The sequence below is a fragment of the Acanthopagrus latus genome, chromosome 24 (genome assembly GCF_904848185.1).
Source record: "Acanthopagrus latus isolate v.2019 chromosome 24, fAcaLat1.1, whole genome shotgun sequence".
NCBI lineage: Eukaryota > Metazoa > Chordata > Actinopteri > Spariformes > Sparidae > Acanthopagrus > Acanthopagrus latus.
Window position 1 is genome coordinate 6,757,966 of NC_051062.1, and position 22,039 is coordinate 6,780,004.

The following is a 22,039-nucleotide window of genomic DNA, read 5'->3' on the forward strand; positions in this document are numbered from 1 at the left end:
TTTTTATGCCAGTGATGCAGAAAGATCCTGACAGTCTTCTGTGTTACATCTGATCTTCCCGTATTTATAAAACATGCCCGATATTGTTGACTTGGCAGTGTTTGCTGTATTGCATCTGGAAAGACCGACCAAGTGTTCTTTGAGGATGCACCTTCAAACTCCACCGAGGCAGCTGGTTCCAGAAAACGCCCTGGTGAACGCTCCAGCTCTGAGGGAAATAAACATCAACGTGCCCTGCCGCGGTCCTTTCTGTTATCTAAACACACATCTGCTCTGATTGATATGCTCGAAGTGGGCCAATTTCACCTCCGCGCGAGATGCGATAGCCATTTATTTGCTCAGCTTTAATTGTTGAAGCTCCTGTCAGTGCGGCGGAGGGAGCACAGCTGCGGCAAGGTGACACGTTGGCACGGGATCAGGGCGGCTTCGATAGCGCTCGACGCCCCTGCCATCGAATTAGCATGAACCAAATCAAAAAACTCCTCCGCCGATACGATTCGCTGTCAGATGTCACCGCGATAAAGGCAATCAGCACCTCTCAGCCATTAAGGCAATTTGAGTGTAATGTATATTTTAAACATGAATTTTATCTCTTTAGACTGCAAATGAACCCGCAACAGTATCACCCCTCGCACCCTTTCACTCACACACACGCAGGATCATACATGCGCTGAAGGCTTGTCCACATGTCTTATATTCACACAGAGATTGACAGACACAATTGCATGCACATGCAATCGTGTTCCTCCGGCTTAATTTGAAGGCGCTCGGGGGTCAAGGATTTCTTTCAATCAAAAAGAGTTCTGACAAGTGGAACGTCTTTATCCTCCGTCATGAAAACAATCCGCAAATTATTTGAATTAAAAGCGAAGGATCCCCACGAACATCTGGGAGACGACTGGCCGGGCCGAGTTTCCCCCTCTCTCTTTTTTTTTACAGCACAACTTTCACTGCAGGCATGAGAAAATAATAAGTGGAGAGCTGAATTTGTGTCAGCGCGGCTCAGGAAAATAAGATATCATGTCTTGCTGTCGGTTTGATGTCAAGCTCTCTGAGTCGTACCCGAATGCCTCATCCCGTCGAGGCTGCGATGGAGGCGCCAGAGTGAGGGGGGGGTTCAGCCAGAGTTCACGTCCACAGCCACTAACCAGCTCTCATTTCCCCATCTTCATCAGCGCTGTCTCTCTATGTACCTCTTATTTTGCTCTCTGTTTTCCCTCCCTGACTTCTCACCAAGTTGTGTAACACAGTGCTCTCCGTTCCGAATGACATCTCCTTTTGGTGTATGTTATTCAGCCAAGCTAAAGCCAAAACCAAGCCTCGCCCAGTCCCGGAGAGCCACTCGGATATTCAGCTAGACACTTTGTTTGCATCTTCATCAAGTCGCTGTCAATGGATCTGTGATCAGGAACATGTGTTTCGGTCCACAACTTGCTGGTCAAGAGCAATCAGCAGAGTTGGCGGGACGAACCATGAGGTGAGTTTGCAGCTCCAGAGATGTAGATTATCACAAGTGACAGACTTACAATGAAAATAGACTTCCTTTGTGTCCTGTGGTTGAGTTTAACTGCAGACATTTTCATTGGAAATGAAATAATGATTGTCTGACCAAATAGAGTTGATTAGAACAGGGTTTTTTTCAGTTCTATGAGTCATTAAGAAGACCAGTAAGCCTGTAAAAACAGCTACATAACTTTAACAGTGGCTCTGGAGAAGCTTTGCCAATTTTTCCACATGAGTATTCTCAACTTTTACTAGAAAAAGTGGAGTGAAAGATGTGGATATTGACCTGACAGGGAGGCTCTAAAGATGCATTATGGGACATGTAGTATCCAGTTTTTGAAACCCAGAGACCTCCACTAAATGGATTTTAAGCATTTCATTACATTCTTTGGGAAGTTCTGTTACCTCACAGATGATATATTGCAGAGTAAAATAAAAAGCAGCCTAATAAACAACCTTGAAAAAGTTGGGTAGTGAAATATGGTTAGAATAATAGTTCTTTCAGGATGGAACAATGTGATCATCGGATATTTTCGGGATTAGGAAAACAGTTTTTTAAGGGTTTAAAGTGGTGCCAACTGGTGTCTGAATCGATTTAGTCGCTTTCAAAGTCCACTTAGATTTTCTCACAATGAAGCCCTCCAGTGAAATTCTGTTTCCAGGGTTTACTTTTCATGGTGCAAACTCACCAAAATACGGAAAAAGCACAGAAATAAAGGTTCAAGGATTTATATATAAATGCTCTGTGTACATCTGCCCTGATTGCATCCCCCAAAGCATTATGGGAACTGTAATTTAAAAACTCGGGAAAAAACAGAAACGAACAATCCATGTCATTTGGCACTATAAATAGGTAAATATTTCGTGACATTAATATGGCTCAGAACGTCCAATCAAAATGCTTCTTGCATTACCAGATAACTTCCATGCTCCTCTATCCATTCATATACACTTACACAAGACTGAGAGAGCCTAAAGCCAGAAAAGTGACTTTGTGAGGCAAAACTTTGAGCTACATGCGAGCAGTGACAGTATGAACATGCTAAATGTTTAGTGGGTGTAATGTCTCCCACTGTCACCACGTTAGTTTAGCATGTTAACATTTTTTAATTGTCACAAACATGAAGTGCAACTCATGTATGTATGTAAATGTGGTGGTGATAACATGGAGTAAAAACTTTCCATTAAAGTTTAAATGCAATGGTAGTACATAAAACTACATATTAAAGCTGCCACAAGCATTTTAGCTAACTTCCTGTCTGATTTGCTGTTAGCATCCCCTCTGTCCTCTTTACGTCACAGATGAACTAGCAGTGGTAAACCGAAGGATCCTGCTCTTAAGCCGGCATCTTTACGGAGTTCTCTGTCCTGAATGGATAAAATTACAAGAACATGTCTTGACCCAGACCCAGCACTCTATAAAAGCGATTACTGTTGGAATATAGATCTATTTAATGCTTTGTTTAATAAAAAGCCCTTACAGCAGCTTTAATGCTGTTGCTACTGAGGAGCTCTGAAAAGTTGCCAGGTCTAAATCAGCAAAGCTGGAAACTGAAATGAAATATTCTGACTTAATGGCATTTTCAGTCATGTAGCCGTTATTACAGTCTGAGTTTATTTGCCATGATTACTACATCCCTGCCTGAAACAACCCTCCACAGCAGCCCTGCCAATTCTGCATGCCGTCACAAACCAGTAAATCTCCGAGCGCTCGGAGCGAAATAGTTCTTCTCACTTGAGCTTACAGTTTTAACCGCAGGCTGCTGATGGACGCTAATTTGTCTATCAGTATGTCACCAAAGGCTTCAAGAGGAGGAGTAACTGGAGCAAGAGTAACCTTTTAGTCCGTCCTCTACCTCTCAAACTCAACCTGAGACCACGCTGCTGAACACCTTTTTCCTTCCACAAACATGAAACATGCATCATCGACCCCGACCGATTCTATTTAAAAGGACAAGTCATTTTCGTTCCCCACCTCGTGCAATATATTGCTCAGATAGATCTGCCATGTTATGTGTCAGATCAGATAACCGGAAAGCCTGCTCTGACATCTGCATTTGGGATAAGTCGACGCATCGAAACAGCATGCATGAATTGGGATTATTGGGTGTGGGTTAGCTAAAGATGCACCAAAGGCATTTAGGGCAACGTTTACTCACTATGATTTAAGGTCAGTTGCTTCATATAAAGATAGATATGATATTAATAAATGAGCCTGACACAGTATAGTTACATACAAGTTCATGAAAATCCACTCAACTGAAAAGACAAGCACAATTCAATCCAGGTTTCCTTAATTGAAACCCTCTCCCCCAGCTCCCTGATTAATTTATACTCCGAACGTGATCTAAATTGACCCATCCAGCCGCGAGGTATACGAGTAGCCCTGCTACTGCAGCAGACTGATATGTCATTAAGAGTTCCGCTGCGATCGTGGCCCCAATATTTCATATGCTGGTATGAGCAACTATCAGGTGACTCCGGCTGCGGAGAATATGAAATTATCTCTCATCAGCGGTAAACAAGCATGCTGCCCAGACCCCCGCCAGCTTTCAGCAGACGCCTTGAAGAATTTAGCAGCATAAATTGATCTGACTTTGACGGATACTCCAAACCGCCACCACTACCCCCTCCTCCCCTCCTCCCCTCTCCTCTCCTCTCCTCTCCCCTCCCGTCCCCTCTCCTCCACTCAGCTCTGCTCTCTTTCTCTTCCCCCCTGTCTGCATGTGTTTGTCTTTCTGTCCTACTGCTGTTCTTTCTGTACAAGATGATACTGGGTCATTGGTACCAACTGACAGTCTTTCCTCCGAGAGTTTCTCAAAGGATCAGGTGTCGTTCAGATTTCTTGTTTTTAATGAAACAGCCAACTTCTTTCTCAAAGTCAAGATCACAATCTGTGCTCCGTCCTTTTTCTGGTGACATATTATTTTATTTGGATTGTGGCCCTGTGTCCAAGAGTTTCAGTAACCTTCCAAAAGCAACGGTCTGACACCCACACCAAGTTGAATGCAGTGATTGCCATGTTAGAGAGGATGCCAGGGTTCAAACTTTTTCCCTTAACTCACTTTTTTCTGCCACTTTTTACATGTACAGACCTCATTTCCAAGAAAACTGCCTGAGAATGTACATCAATGTCGCCATATTTCTCCACAGCCCTTTAAGGGAGCAATCCATCTGATCCTTCAAGTACGGTTGTTAGGATTGGTATTAGGGCTGCAACTAATGATCATTTTCATTGACCGACAATCTCTTATTTTCTCGATCAATGGATCAGTTGTTCGGTCTCTAAAAAGTGTCTTGTTTTGTCCACAACCCAAAGATATTCATACATATACCTCATGTAAATAGATTCTTTCTGCGTATGCTCAGCCCCCTTAGGGAGTAACATTATGCGTAATGAAAAACATAACTGGTCTGTGGCTGACAACTTATTTGTTTGAGGTCTTAAAGGAGTTAATGACTGGTTGAAAGACTTCAAACAGCAACTTGGTCAAACTTAGTGTCTGAATGAGGCAAGAATCCACCGGACCGCTGATCAAATCAAGAACCGCTGGAGAACTTTGAAGGCAGCCTACAAGCGTTATGAGGCTAAAAATGGCAAAGTGGTTCTGATCCCTCAAGAGGACATCAGCATTACTGGTAAGTTCAATCTTGACAGTCAACACTACCGTCACAACATCAGGTAACATTATGTTCTGTATATCATATGTTATATTCTGAGCAAAGGAATGTAAATGTGCATCTTAATTGGACTACTTTTTTAACGTGTACATAAACAGTTAAGTTGGAATCTCTAATCAGAAGAAGTATCGTCCATGTAGACCCTGCTAGCATTAAAGCACACATGAATGGCTCTAACCTTTGGTATTGAAACATTATAAGCTCTTGGACCTGTTCAACCATAAAGACCCTGTAGTGTATTTGAAACTGTGCGTTTCAGGCTACAATAGCTCATATCTTCAGTTGTAACTCAGGAGCTGACTCTCATTTCCACAGCCCATGTTATATATCTTTTGAGTCTGACTGCACAGCTTGCAATGCACCAGATCTGGCTTCTATAAAGACATAGGATAAGATTACAGCTAAATCAGTCTTGTGGCTTTTCTCTGGGAAAACTTATGAAGTCCTAAAATTCCCCCAGTTATGAGTGGGCGCAGCAGGGCTGCAGTGGAAGGTTCCCGAAAAGGAGTAAGGAGTGAAATATAATACGAGTGTCACTGATCCTCCAAATAATAAGGCACTGACAGCGTGGAATGATAGCATGATAACTCATAGAAGCTTCTTAAATCCAGCACAGGTACATGACCCTCGCTTTGTAAAGAAGTCATTTTCCATGATATATACTTCACTAATTCATCTGGCACATGCTTTGTTTTTCTGCTCTCTCTATTCTCTTTCCGTTTGATGAAAAGTGGAATTATTTGCACTGTTGCACACATGGTTTTGGACCTATAGCCATCCTGTCTGGCTCTCTGTCAGTCAATAACAGTCATGGATAAAAAGGATTGAAGCCCTGGTACATTTAATGAAACGAAGAAGCAGCAGTGCCACTGTTGGTTTTACATGAAACCAATTTTGTGAGAAGCAGGGTTCCAATTGGCCGCTGGTGCCATCAATCACTGAGCGACAGCCGATTTTCATTAGTCTACCGTGACTCTCTCCACAGTTGCCGGGTAAGAGGAAAAAAATAACATGTTTGCAAAAGAACATAAAACACGAATGAAGTGAGGTGCAGATGTCTGTATATATTTAGTCTATCAGCCTCTGGTGATTTCACATCAAAGCGGAGAACAGGGAGCCAAAAGTAACAGTTTCACTTCTTCTTGATCAGCATGTGATAGCTGTTTATTGGCTTTGGAAGTCAACCGTGGGTCAGGATCAATCCACAGTGAGAGATCAGGAGTCCCACCGAGGACGAGGTGTGATTTTATTAAATCAACATGGACCAGTCGACGCCCAAGAAGCTTTCATTTCAAACGCCGACTATTTTTCAGCCCCAATTTAACAGCAGACTCAGTGTATTTACATGCCACAGAATCCTGGTTTCTATTGGCACACTCCAGGTCACATATCAAAATCCCGAAAAAGTAAAATGTGCTTAACGGTAACCAGGACACTCAAAAATCCTGATCATAGCTGGGATAAAAGGGCACATATAAACACACTCACCATTGCTCATGCCACCATAGACAAGTTTTAACTCCATGTGTCCTTTCCAATGTGTAAAGAAAATGTTAATATACCAAAACATAGAGATAGCAATCCAAAAATCTTTAAAGCAGGACAAATACAGGTAAAAGCTCCATTCTGATCCTAATGTCTATAGCTTTAAAAAGCCACAAGTTGGCCACAGTATTAGACTCCAGCACTGATTCTGGGACAAGTGATCTGACACCTACTTATCAAATAGAGGATAATTTGTTTTCCTTGATGACGATGTTTTACCTTCCTCCCTCATAAACTCTGTAGTACCCTAGTGATCCATTCTTTGACCACCATCGATGTTAGTGGATTTTTACCTGTAGAAATTTATGTTTGACCTCAGGAATGGGAGAAAACCTTATCAATTTAGTCTCACTACAACCAGTAAACTGCTGCACCACCTTTTGGCAAGGTAACGCCATCTTGCTTCTACAGTCTCAGGAATGCTGCTGTAATCCATCACATTTTCAGCTTTAAAAGATACTGAATCAATCTCATGCACTCACACTCGGACAGCTGTGATTGTGTTTCAAACTGCAGAGCATCATGCACATTTCCAAATGTACCCAAAAAAAAACAACTTGTACTGTATGCTAGTTTTAGGACTTAACGGGGCAGAGCTTTGTATTTTAGGACATCTAGCTCTGACTTCATGTGATCATATCTTCTTTAAATATGATTCTGAAAACCTTTTCTCAAATCGCCCTCCTTACAGTAATATCTTAATACTGTATGTCAGAGTTCTTAGTGGGACTGAGAAGTGCTCATGGGTTGACCCTATGGTCAAACCACCAAACCACCCTACTGTTCCAGTTCCCAGACCAGAAAGTACAGGCTTTTCTCAGCATCTCGGAGGAAACCACATGTCTCTAAATCCACGTTACTTACACACAAATGACAGATAAAACAGCTGTGGCTGAGTATATCTATAAATTAAATATACTTAATAGTATATAAAATATCACATCATATTTTTTCACTATTTGAGTTTGTCTTTGTAAAGTAAAATATCAAACATATATGAAAATCATATATCTGATTCTCAGTAGGTGACCCCCGGCGACCTGAAGGTTGGTGGATTAATTCTGTAAGCACTCTGGGAATGTCTGGGCTCCTACTGCACTGCTGCTCCCATATGAGCCTTATACTCTATATCATGTCATTCTACTCTGAAACAAAGGAAGAAAAAAAACATAAGGGATACTGTTTGGCATTATATTTCCATGGTATCAAGAGCATCTCATCTTCCTCCTCCCCAGGACCTTCATTAGATCACTGCAGGATATAACTCACTGTCCCTCACCGGCAAACCTCCACTGACTCCACGAACCAACCCAACACTCACGTAAGCACACGCAGACTGTACAGCTGGTAACAATCAGCAGGGACCAGGACTTAATGAAGCTTTGACATGAGAGCTCATACTACAGACGGTCCTACCTGGCCCAGACCACGAAGCAGCAGCATCATCTAGCCTGGATTTACGATGGACAAGACATAATTTGTTACTGTCTTATGAAAACGCTGTGTGTTCAAAAGGTCAGATTTTAAAGCTGCTATGTCTAAGAATTATTAGCAACAATATATCTCTGCCAAATTACCTGCAACATCTGCGTATGGTGACAAACAAATGAGATCATGGTCAACGTGATCTACGACGGAGATTTTGTCAGTGTTAGTTATTTGTCAGTATTAAGACGACGTTACCCATAAATCCCCCTCTTATTTCCTGCAGGATGGGACGCTGCAACCGGTCCACACTGTGAACGTTTTTTCTGCTGCCAGAAACGCTAAAAGCATCCTTTTTACAAAGCGATCCAGCAGATTTCCAACAAACAATCCAGCCATGCTGTGAGATGCAGCAGTAAGCTGCCAGTCCTCTCAGAGGACATTTCATTGGCTGCTGTTTCTGTTCTGTTGCTCAGTATAAAAAAAGGCTTGTGTAAAAATAGCGTACGAGGATCTTTTAATGTTCTCCTTTTGGTTCCCAAGGAGACAGAGGTGTTTCCTGTAGTTGTTTTTTTCTATATGCAGAAGCATTTCAAGGCAGCCAAAATCCTCTCTGATGTGCCAAGGCCTTAAAAAAGCACATGCTACCGTGGTGATTTATTTACTGTAGTTAGACTAATATCTGGAAATGTGATTTATTGATTTTAGGGCTTCAATTCAAGCACATTCTTTGAATGTACATACTTAACTCTTATTTAGGTTTTTTCAGAGTTGTCAGATGAAGAATAGAAGCCTTGTCCAGGTGAGATTAATGGCTGGTTAAGTACCTTGGCTACAGTAATGCAGGCTGCTGTATCAGGCCGCGGGGATGAAGAAAGAGCTGAGGCATACTGCAAAGCTCGGTCTTCATTTCAACCCCTCACATGTGCTCCGACCCTATCGCAGGACAAGGAAAGTTGATATTGGACTAGTCTTCAAAAACCTGTAATAAAAACGGTCACACATACGTGAAAGCAGCCGAATGAGAACTGTCCGCAGTGCACGATGCGAGGCACGCTGAACTCAGGTTGCTGGTTTGTAGCCATTCTGCGGCTACCATACGCACATATTTGCGATTGGTTGTGGCTGCAGCATTGCCGGTCAAAGTTCCCGTCTGTTGACCAAGACACAAAATTGCCAGTGGCAGTGGAGACACTGAAGGGGAATGTCATGCAACATAGGTCCCCAGCTGGACTTGAACCACTGTGATCACAGGAGCCTGATATGGCATGCGTCTTAACCACAAAGCCACCAGGCACCCCGGTATTTTTATCACTTGAACCAAGCATGGCAATCACAGACTGCATTCATTTGCGATCCATCATATCAATCATCAGCCTATTAACACACATAACGCAGTACATTAACACATGGTATTAAGATAACAGGACCTGATATACAACATCTTTGCTAAAGCTGAGGCCTGGAGATATTCAGTAAAAGAAAAAAAATCCTCCACAGGCATTTCTCAGTGTTCACTCGTCACCTGACGTACGGTGATGCATCTCCGCCGCAAAACCCAGGTGTGATCACTCAGTAGTCTGATGGCTTCTGCTGGGCTTCAGGAAAGAAAAAAAAAAAGCTCTCGAGTTGAGAAAGATTAATTAGTTAAACTGGGGCAGACATCAGTCTTCGAACAAGTCTGTGCGCCATCGCCGGGGATGGGAAGGGAAGGGCGAGGAGGAGGAGGAGGAGGAGGAGGAGGAGGAGGAGGAGGAGGGGGAGAGAGATGAAGAAGTGTTGCTGAGCAGCCAGAGTCGTCTTGGAGCGGTGGAGAATCCGAGCAGTAGAATTTACTTGTTTTTCTGTTTCTTTGGATGCCAATACCTGGAGGCTATGTTTTTAGTTTTGAGACTGCAGACCGTGGAAAATAGGACTGTTCGGAGGTGGAGGAAAGGGAAGGAGCAAGCGAGGGAACGAGGGAGCATCTGAGCCTCATCCCTCACTCTTATCTGGACACCGAGGGCTGTCAGGTCAAGTGTACAACCTTCCTGGTGCCACACTAATGATCATCCCCCCCTTCCTGTGGGCTACAAGGTCAAGTCTCCCACCCCACCCTGCTTTATCATCCCTCTGCAGCACCCTGCAGCTCCGACAGTCTTAAAAGTGATTTTTATTGCGCTGGCGATAGTCCAATTTGCATTCTTAAGCTATCTCAGTACCTCAAGAAAACACTGCAAAACACCTTTAGCTCAGATGGGAAAGGTTTGCTGAATCCGCAAGTTCTTTTGTCAATGATGCTGCGTTTCATGTCAACACAGTCACGTTTGCTCAAAGGAAAGTGCAGGCTCTTCTTTTGTTCTCTGCTAAGGAGCTCCACTGAGGTAATTAGAGGTTCAGGGCCTCGCTTGAGGGCACCTCGGAAATAATTGCTATGGAAAGGTAACCAAACTTTTAGCAGGGGGTGCTGGTAGAACTAATAAGTGCAGAAAACACTGTTACGGACCAGAGCTGTTAGGGCAGAGAGGCTGCAGATGTTAAACTTTGACCTTCTTCAGAAAATGAACATGCAAATTCCTTGCTGAAAATGTCAACAAGTCAAATGACGAATTCTGCTCTTTGTCCACACCCTCAAGGGTGACACATCGAGATGTTCCCTGATCAGACGCCCTCGTCAGCAGGGTGACATCATCAGCCTTCCAAAACAGTTCCAAATCCCAGTTGATATATAAATCAAGAGAACTGTTCAGAGCTGGTTAGGTTTTAGGCACGAGGACGACTTTGTTAGGGTTGAGGAAACCATCATGTTTGGGGTTAAAAATGACTTCATTCAAGTTGTCATCACCGCTTTTAAAAACTGATTGCTTGCGGTTAAAAGTCCAGTGTTTTGGGACTCTGCAATAACGTACTGAGCTCAACATTGTAAAATGCTGTTTGTCATTGTTTGAGTTTTTGCTTTAGTTATTTCCTGTTTTGTAGTTATGTCCTCCTGTGTCTTGATGTCAATCCCCACTTCCTGCTCGCCTGTGTTCCTGGTACTCTCATCCTCTTCAGCACTGCCCTGTTCCCAGTGTCCCTCCACCTGCACCGCATCCCTTCGCTGAGTGAGTTCATGTATTTAAGACCGTGTTGTTCCCTCATTCTTTGCTGGTTCATCTGTTCTGTGTTCTGCATGTCAGTCCCACATCTCTCGTGCTCCTTGTGTTCCTGCCTGTGTTCCCCGAGCTTCTGGCTTTAGTAATCCTCTTTGTTTTTTGTTTGTGGATTTACCCTAGGCTGTTATTGTTGCTTGCTTGCAGTAGACTTTAGTTTTTAGGGTTTTGGACAGTGAATCACAGCTTACATCATTCAAGCATGCCTTTTGTTGTTTCAACTTGCCTGCCTGTTTGTTCGCATTTGAGTATTTCAGGGCAGTCTTTTTTTGTGTGATTGCAGGTGGTCTTGATTTCCACTGGCTACATGCAAGTCATGGTCAGTCCTACTCCGGCCCAGATGGTGGTGGTAATGCATCTGAGGCTGAGGTTTTGGCCAGAAAAACACTATCTGAACAACAGCATGCACAGTTTAGCCAGTTTAGCTAGCTGAAAATTGCCAACTGGCGTCATTTGTGGGGTGCGTTTGCTCCAAAATACACGCATTTCAATTCCTGTGGATGCTGGGCTTCGTACGACTGAATTTTGCTCTCACCAGCTCGGATCTGTGGACGGCCACGCTGACCATGGACCAGATAAGCTCGTCGGCCGACGAGCTTAAGAAAACAGATGCAAATAGATAAAACACAGCCCAAAAAGATTTCCATTAAGCACAAACCCTGACAATAAATGTAACGGAAAAAACGCTGCATATCCACTTGCTACAAAGGAAGTTCACTGGGCCAGATAAGCCCTACGTCAGCACAGTACGCCCTCTGTATGACCATATGTGTCGAAATCACTGGAGCAGCTTACTGAAGTAGTTGCAGTCGGAGGAGTAAAGGTTACATGTGTGCTTCAGAGAGACAGATGTATTTACAATGGACAACTGGATCTCAAACCATCTGCTCCTTGATGATTCTCCACCAGCGGCTGGTGGCGATGGATCTTAGGAAACACTTTTGGAGTGCGTCTCATGGCCCTAATTATTTAAATCAATTTTCGCTGGGATTTTTCTGGCCGCGTGTTCCTCTGCAGCACAATAAGCAGCAGAAGAGCTGAGAGTGACATCTGTTAAGCTTTAGAGCTGGAAGGCCAAAAATAAAGTTACTGGGTTGGGCCCCCTTTGCTGCATTTACAGAAATCAGCTGGAGGACAAATGGTGGAGATTCCTACCCAGTGGGACGCCGTGACGCGCACATACGACCACAAACACACATGTGGGCATTCGCAGAAACACCTCTACTGCATATCAAGCACACAGCGGAGGCAGAAAGCGCCATTACACGGCTGGATTAAACAGAAACATTTTGTTGGAGTGAACATCAAGGCACCGATTTTTATCTCCGGGCCGGAAGAGCTGTCATAACCTCAAAAGGAGGACTGATCCTCAATCAGCCCTCGAGTCTGAATCTCTGCACTCTCGGGATGTTTAATGGCAGCCTTATCATGAACGCGTAGATGACATTGTTTCAGTCACTTCACATTTTCTCTGATTTGCATCGTCTTGAATTGTCAGCGAGGGAATCGCTAAGTCTGGAGCGAGCGGCATCTTTGTGCCCTGACAAAGATGGATTCGCTCTATTCTCCCTCCCTGTCGTATTCCTCGCAAAGCCCCAGCTTCGTGACTAATCGCCCGCTAAATCATCTGAATCTTAGTGACATTCGATGCACTGCCTGCTCATCAGCGGCTCGTACCTGAGCTGCAGCAGAATAACAAAGCGGTTAGTTAAGTCGCAGAATGCTTCCCCTGTCGAAAATGATGCCGAGTCTGCGTCTGGATAAGAGCATCAGATAAATCCCTGAAACAACAGTCAGAACAAAAGCAGACTCTCACATGTAAGAGGAGTCAAAGTGGAATAACAGTCTGATTTCATTATACAACACAATTCGGTTGTCCAGGTCAGCCAAGTTCAAGCAATCACAGATGAATCTAAGGAGGAGTCGAAAGGTTTTGTTTTAAGAGAACAAAGAGCATCTTACCTTGCACGCTAACAGCTAACAACTAACAGCTAACAGGATTTTTTCATTACCAGCGAGAGTATTCTTCTGTTAAATCTTCCCTTTTCAAAATAACACAATGTGAAGGATGCAGGAAACTCTTTATACCGTATGCTTCCCTGTCTGCTGGAAAAGTCTGCGTCTGAGGAACTTTCTGCCCTCAAAACAACTAGCTTTACTGTTTTTACATGTCTCTCAGTCTCTCAAATTTGTTGCATAATTTCTTCTGTGGCCCTTTTTTTCTGCTGTTGACAAGCCTCAAGCTATTGTGACGGTCCTGAGGCCAGGGCTAGCTTGTCGGAATGCTAACTTCAGTGGGTATCTCTGAAATGCAATACATCAGTTTAATGTATACATACTGTATGTGTTTACATCCAAGAGGAGTTGTAGGACCGGAATTGTCACTATGGGGGTTGGAACACATCGTTTTTATCTGCTGCTAACTTTAACATGAAAAAAATTGATCATTAAATAACATTTTTTAACGATTGTAGTTGTAAATTGCCCGACTACCTCTTAAGGCAAAGTTTTTGGCCTGTATCTGATGGGACTGCTTAGCGTGGCAAATAAACACTAAAACCAGAAATTCACTGCAATTTTCACTGTAGCAACAAACTAAATCCAACACCCCCCCCCCCCCGATTATAAATGTTCCTCTTTTTCAAATCACTTCATCTTCACCTCTCTCCCCTCTCCTCCAGGACGGTTTGATGCATCTCCCCATATCGTGCAGAGAAATCCCCTGTAGTCTTGCATTAGGTTGACTTGCCACGTTTGCAAAAAAAAAAAGGGGGGAATTATAAATAAAAGGTAATGATGCTATTATCATGCTCTCTTACTATCCCGAGCGCTGCGCCTCACCTTTCTATTTGAATAATGATTTATAATCATATTAGTTCTCTCCGGAGCCCTGCTCTGGAAAAGTAAAAAGCTATTATCCAGTTGTCAGCTTCCAGGAGACGCCGTGGGAGATGGAGCGATGATGCTGACACACGCACATACTGTAGCTACACACACTCGCCACGCACACACACACACACACACACACACACACACACTCTCGTGCTGGCAGAGGTGTGCAGAGCGTGCATATATGCACATGCAGAGCCGTTCTGCTGCACACACAGACGCTGTGATTTCAAGCAGAAATTCTGTTTGCAAATTGTTGTGTTTGTTTAACCCAGCTCGGAGTGCCAAGAGTGAAGCAGCTTGTCAATCACGGAGAGCAGACAATATGGACTCTATTTTAAATGTATGTTTCTGGGAGTATAATGACCTGGAATATGGAGGAGAGTAAAAAAAAAAAACAGGCAGATCAGGCAGAGAAAAACAGACTCCTGCAAATCATTCTGTGATAGATACGGCGACACACATCACGAGGGGAAATAAGATATCATGCATCACTGATCAATACCGTCGCCTGCTTGGCCTAATCCTCTAAAACACATCCAGACAGAACGTGACGGCTGGTTTTTATCTGCTGTGATCTGGGAAACAGCAATGTGTTTACGAGCATTTAAAAAAAAACACATTTGGTTGCATTGTGAAGGAGGAAATTTGCCATTAAGCCATTTTTACTTGACAGGTTTCAGACATGACGTATCAGACGGCTGCGGTGATGCACAAAAAAAAGACAAATTCATTGTAATGGTTTGTTTTAGTACTGTTTTGTTTAGTCAGTGACAACAACATTGTTTCCTGTGTGCTACAGACCTTTCAAACTAAAAGCCTAGTTGAGAATGTGCATATAATGTGTTGACTTTGGCTCCTTAAGGAAATGTTATACATGGATACACATCCTTTCTTTTGGGGACGAGACAATTGCAAATCATTATTCAAAAAGCCTTTATTAAAAGCTTATTTTTCGTAGAGTTTGCGTTTACAAAAGAATTTATTCCTTTGAATCTGCCCCCTCAAACACTAAGGAGCCTGTAATTTTTACCCCTCAAACACGGCATTTATTTATATGGAGGAGATCTGCGAGTGCAGCTGCAAGTGTGACTATGTGGGGACGGACAGAGAGAGTCCTGTCGCTGGATAAATTTCACACCGTCTGACACAAAACCCCGTCCACTTCCCCACAAGGTCGCTAAATAGGTACCATCCATAAAAACGTCAGGCGGACGGTTTTTGGTTCCGGTGTAGAGTGAATGATCAGGAACATTGCTGGATGGGATGCAGTGAGATCTCTTTGGGGTCTATTTCAGGGGGACGAGATCTGAGATACACATACGGTTCTCTCTCCCGCCGTCTAAATGCATCTACCAATCTCTAACACCTACACACACACACACACACACACACACAGAGAAGCTGTTTACAGACATCTAATCCGGCGAGATTTACATTTGCAGGCCTTGGCGGATGGTGTCAAGGTGTCACGTCTGCCGAATGTGATCTTCCATGTCGAGAACATTATTATCCCCGCGAGGAATTTAACACGGGAGGGCAGCCGGGTGCCATCTTCAACAGCCTGCTCGGAAATGCAGAGAAAGGATGGTCGGAGCATTTAAAAAAGGAGAAGGTGGCGCTCACAAAAAAAAAAAAAAAACAGCGTTGGCTTTCAGAGAGCCAGTCAGAGAACATGCTGCCGTGCTGACCTCACCGCACCTTTCCCACCTCATATTCTCGGCACCCGTTCAGGGACGATTCTCAACAGGACTCCAGCGGGCGCCGACACAAAGAGCGGGCCAGCCGGCAGTAATTACACCATGCAAATGCCATCTAGGCCTTTTAATGCGGCCGGTGTCGTATCAGCTCAATTGGTTTGGCGGTTATCACCCGGCGCGCACACACATCTGCGGCGCCCAGAGGATGGGGGTGGGGGGTGGCGGGGTCATCTGTTCATTCATTCATTTGGAAATTTTGCTCCTTCTGCTCTTCTGATTTGATTTTCCTTTTCACTTATTCCCCTTTATTCCTTTAAGACACATTCATAAACATTGACTAAACACTGTTTTTGGCTGCTGTACACCATATGTACAGAGTACAGAGTATGATAAACAGGTCATGTGGTCAAAGCAAAGAAAATCTTGACAATGTCGGCCATCTTGATGATTTCGGCTTCTCAAATTGAAATTCTGATGACAACAATCCAGTGAGGTATAATTTCTATGATCAGCATGAAACTCTCCCAGTAGAAAAGGTGCAAAAGGTGGACAGACAATGGCTGCCTCTTTGCCAAAAGGTCAAGGGTACAAGGCCGTGGTGATAAAGACTTCAGGAAATGAAATTATGTAGTGCTCCTGAAGTGCATTTCAACAAGAAACTGAGCTCAGAATTTTGAAATTAAGTGCACAAGTTCACTGTGGCTTAAGCTAAATATTACAGTGCAGAGAAAACTAGCAATTAAACCTGAAGTTATAAGGTGTCCTGTTGAATTCACACTCAAAACAAATAGGAATCTACCATACCGTTAGCTTGTTAGCTCAGTTGACTGTGCAGCTGGCAGACCTGACTGGGAGCTGGGACCACTGGCGTTGGTGTTTACAGCATTAGCACAAGAGCTGGGACGGGCGGGGGCTAGCTGGTTCGCATGCTGCTTTCAGTGGATATCTCTGCAACACAATAAAAAGACACAATGTCAAAACTGTTATTTCTTTACTCCATCCTGTTGATAAATGTTTTGATGTTGTTATCTAAAACTCTTACATGTTGCACCTTTAAAAGGTATTGGAGTATTTTGAGACATTCATCAAAACGTTGGACAAAACACAAGTTCTGAGACACACAGTTGAAATAATTAAAACTGATGGCTCTGACATCAACGTACATGGCTGTTATATTCACTGGGAGAGCCCTGAAAAAGGACACTGTCTGAATTGAGATATGTTTGATTTTATTGGAAACTCGGTTGAACTGAACAATGAATTCAAAGTAATAGATAATAAATCTAGAGCTGACTATTAAACCAAAGAAAACTTTAAAAAATCTAGGCGGAAGGCAAAATGGAGCATCGTTAAATTCTGGCAATATCGATATTTTGTGTAAAGGTGATTCATCGACCAAACTCATAAATCGGTCGACTTCTACTTGCTACATAAAACACACACGATGCAGGAGGCTGTTTCAATGAATGCCAGCATTAGATGTAAATTTCACTCCCCCCTGAAACAGCACTCCGCCTGCCGCTCTTCCATCATGTTCAGATCCTCGTCTGCACTCGCTGAACAGCTGAACTCCTCCGCCGCCGACCGTCCCCCCACCTCGACGAGCGCGGGGGTGTGTCTGAGGGTGAAGCCGCCACTGAGACAGGTAGCGGTGGCCAGCTGGTTCGAACAGGTGTACAGACTGTGTGTTCCCATCGGACGGATCTGTGCACTTGGCTGCCGACCAGGGACTGATGGGTAAAGCCTCTCTCTCCCCCTTGCCTCCTTGTTTTTGTCTTTTTTTTTTTCCCCCGGCCTGTCTGTCTCTTCTTCCTCCTCTCTGTCCCCTTCTGCCCCGTCTCCCTTTATTTCTCTCTCAGACAGCACAGAGGTGTGTGTCTCCACTGATACCCCTCCTTTGTCTTGGCTGGTCGGCTGCAGTGGTGCACACACAAAAAAAAAAGAAAGAAAACACACACATATACACAGCCACGCGCGACCAGACAAACAGCGCTCAGTGCAGGAGGCTGATGGGAGAGTAACTACGCATGAAGGGAAGCTCCGACAGAAGGACAGGTGGTTTGAGGTGAATCGTGATATTTCTTTTTATCCACACAGTCAAGAAAAATACACCTCGGACTCGCACACTGTAAAAAAAACATCCATCAGTTTGTCTGGGATCACAGTTAGAGCGCGGTTTGATCAACCACGATTAATCAACAACCATTTTGGTGATGGATTCATCATTTGGAGTCATTATTACAAAATAAAGTCTGAATTCTCTGATTCTTCTTAAAAGGTGCAGTGCATAAAAAAAATGTCCAGCAGTCGAAATCACATAATGATAAGTGTTCTTAGCTTTAGCGGCCATTAGCATGCTAGCTCAGGCCAGTCTGTCTTAAAATCTGTCTAAACACAGCCCGCAACCCAAAATGTGAGGCTTTCCTTCGGGGTTGTCTCTTCACCAATGTCTTTTAGACATATATCAAACTGAATTGGTTATTTTCCTTTTGCACATGAAGAATGAATTCTGTTCCCACCACTTACAGAGCCCACCTGAACTTTGAAGAGGGAGTACACAGAGCAGATCCAGTGTTCCTCTACAGCCGCACGGACTAAACAAAGCCAGCATTTACTCATTTATCCAACACATGTTCATCGTAAAACAAAAAAACAAAATCAGAGCATCCCATTCCACGAGAGGTCAAACGGTAACCTCATCCTTCGTGCAAGTCTTCCCTAGATGAACTCTCATTTTCTTTTGAAGCACTTCCTCGGGTCGCGCGGTCACAGATGAGGTCATATCCTGTCTTTTCTGATCAGACCTGAGGGACCGGCTGCAGATGTGCGGGCGGAGAGATCGAGTTTCTCATGAAAAGAGATAGCAACGGCATCTTCTTCTTACTCTTTTTAAAGTTTCTCAGGGTTCCAGCGGAGGTTAAATGCTTCTACGTGCTGGTGTTTCTCTCACGGGACGCCATCAGAGAAGTGACCAAAAATACACTGGAGAAGGCCTTTCGATCTGAACCATGTAATGAACCTGCCATATGCACAAGTGCATGTACGGGTCTTCGTGTTTAATAGGTTGTCTGAAGGGAGATCTTCAGCTCAGCGGGCAAAAAACCTCTGAGGTCCTTCAGCTTTAATTGAATTTGTCCTGGTTTCTCAATCGCTTTGAGTTTAATGTTGCAAATTGCCCTGTTGTTGTGAGTGAATCACTGATTAAGATAGCAAATAATGCAAAATGTCCTGAACTGATCACAGGGATCAGTATTGATCCCTTCTTTACTCAAAACTACTGTGACTTTATCAGGACATCCCTACAAGTTAGTTATTATTTACATGGTTAAATTCAGGTAAAGGTGCAATGTGTAAGAATGTTATTCAGAAATATTCAGAATATGCAGAAATAACAGTTTTCACATATTGCACCTTTAAATTGATTTCTTTTGGTGAACCTGAGCCAATTAGGGATGTTGGCAATTTGTCGATGGGTCAATTAAATGTTGCATCCCTTGATCATCAGCAAGATCTCAGAAACACTAGCTGGTTACAATTATTACCATTTAATGAATGTACACAATTAATTAACACAAAGACTTAACTGGCACAGAAATGTTTTGTCCTCCATGTTTATTTTTGTGATTAATGCTTTCAAATGGCTCTTGTGCAGAATATTCATCCTATTTCACAACTCCTCACTGTTGATTTAATTCAGCTTTAGCCAGAAATTAATGTGGACATGCAAGGACTCTCATCTGGCCAAACAGTGCCTCTGCAGAGTTACAGTTGTAAGCAGGCATCATGGCCAAGGCCAGTTTTAACCGTCTATTTCCCCCTGGATTTATCCAGGTTAGTCCTGTTAAGATACAGGATCTCTTCTGCAGTAGAGGCCTGCTCAAACAACAAGCACACTTAAGCTCTACGGCGCTATAAAGAACAACAATAACCACGCTCTGTAAAATAGATGAACAGGAGTGGTGGTCGCCTCTTTGGACATAATCTACCTGGCCACTGCTTCGTCAATAATAATAGTGGAGGCGCTAATAGAGCATTATGGGAGCCCAGGGACCAATCCTGACAGGTGATTTATGTCGCCTCTGATGACTTCGGCCTCTCGAAACGAAACTCTGATAAAAGAAGAGCTCGATTGGAACAAGCAGGATGATGAATAGACTACACGATCCAGAGACCCGTCTCATTAAAGAGAGGAAAAGAGAGAGACAGAGCTCTGGCCATTTAGCTAATGTAGCGAGTCATTGTGTGTGTGTGTGTGTGTGTGTGTGTGTGTGTGTGTGTGTGTGTGTGTGTGTGTGTGTGTGTGTGCATCCATCTGTGTGTTGGTGTGTGTGTGTGTGTGTGTGTGTGTGTGTGTGTGGACTGAGGGACCTGAGCAGCAGCAGCAGCTTGCTCTTGCCGCAGCAGTAGCAGGTTGGAAATTAATGACACACTAAATATATGGCGAGGAAGCTTGACCCCGCATAATGGCGACATATAGGATTAACCTTGGTTGTCACTGGGGGCCATTGTTAGCCCACATGCTGTTACAAGTAAACAGGGGGCTGCGCCTCCAAATAGGTATTTGTAAGCCACAGTGCTGAAAGAAAAAAAGAAGGGAAGGAGAAAAAAAAACCTGCTGATTTATTTCCTCACTGCTTCAGGGGATAAAGCGCTGCATTTAGGATTAAAGGATTCAAAGTTTGCGTTTAATAAATAGTCAAAGCTTGAATAGTCGCGGGGGAGAGAAAGCAAAGCATGGTGGATTATAGGAGATGGATTTCTAAAAAAGGAGGTGTCCTGGGTGCTTAAGGACATGACACGACGAGAGCAGCGGGATGCGTTTGCTTTTTGGACTTTCTGACATTTATTAAGAAACACGGTTAGTTAAATTTGCATCATAATTGTTACCTGCAGCCCTACATATAGCAATCTAATGAACCATGACACTTCTATATAGATTTATCTACCCAACACTGTGTAAACTAGTACTCAGGCTAGTTCCAGAGCTTTTACCTTTATGTGTTTGCATGATAACATTTGCAAATGTGCTCTCAGTATTTAGGGACTAACCAAATTAAGGAAATCGAATTGGGCAAAGTGAAATTTGGGATAAATCTGGGCAGTTCTTCCAATTTCAGGATGAAATTAAATGAGTGGGTAAGATTTATATTCTGGACACCATGAATGTCCAAATAACGTTTCATGAAAATCAACCCCACAGTTGTTGAGACATTTAACTCTGTGCTGCAAATATGAACGTCACTGTGGCACCAGAGCAAAATCATGAAAAGTCAGTATGTTTCATCCTTTGGGGACCATGAACCTCTGTATAAACGTTAGCACCATCTTGTTTATTGATAAGATGACAGACATCACTTTATATGAGAATGCCTTGATTCAATCCTCGGCTGGTGGCACTAGAGGAAAAGTGAGTTGGTAGGATACAGTGAGTTGGAACTGTGAAACTCTGAATAAAATTTCATGATAGGCCGTTCAGTAGTTGCTGAGATAATTCAGTCTGGGCTGAGCAGAAAGGCCTTCCCGTCCGTGGAGCTACACCGCTATCATGGCTCCAAACAAAATGAGGGAAGTAGGATCCACCTCATTGTCCCCGATCGTCAGAAGTCAGCCTATTCACTTTTCAGACCTGCCCCGGCTGAAGCCTCCTGCTTTTACTGCCATGATGGATTTCCCATTTAGCTTGACCCTATATTCATTAAAAGAGGATTTAAGCCCGTTAGAAAGGGAGAGGAGAGAGGCCCCTCGGGGACTGTGTTTGCTGTGCTGACCCCCCCACCCTCCTCCCACTCCCTCGCCTGTGACACACACTTTCCCTCAGACACACACCCTGGCTGCTCCCCATGGCCTATAACTCTCTCTCAGACAGGGCTTGTTAGGTGTGGAGGGCTGGGGAGGAGGGTCCAGGTTTTATTAGTGGCAGCAGCTGCACTCCTCTCTGGCTCTATAAAAGGTAATTACTGCTGGTGGTAACAAGCTAATTGATTGCTAATTAGGTGAATCAGTCCTCTAAGTGCTGTCCCATTTATTGACAGATGGTGACAGTGTGTATGTGAGCGTCGGTAGATGCTCGTAGGTGGGTGTAGGTTGTGTATTATTTTTCACGAGTGTGTGTTGGTGGAGACGCGCATTCGAATAAAGGCGGATCTCTGGGTGCAGCAGGTTGAA

The 22,039-nt window shown here is 43.7% G+C and overlaps 1 protein-coding gene across 5 annotated transcripts in view; it reads right to left on the reverse strand.

Annotated features, from left to right (window-relative positions):
- Positions 1-22,039, reverse strand: part of LOC119015479 (metalloreductase STEAP3-like) — a 154,378-nt gene that overhangs the window by 62,050 nt on the left and 70,289 nt on the right. For all 5 annotated transcript variants that reach the window (XM_037091508.1, XM_037091506.1, XM_037091511.1 and 2 more), the window contains one exon: positions 16,679-16,822. The gene's annotated coding sequence lies outside the window, so the exon portion shown is untranslated. The remainder of the gene's footprint in view (positions 1-16,678; positions 16,823-22,039) is intronic.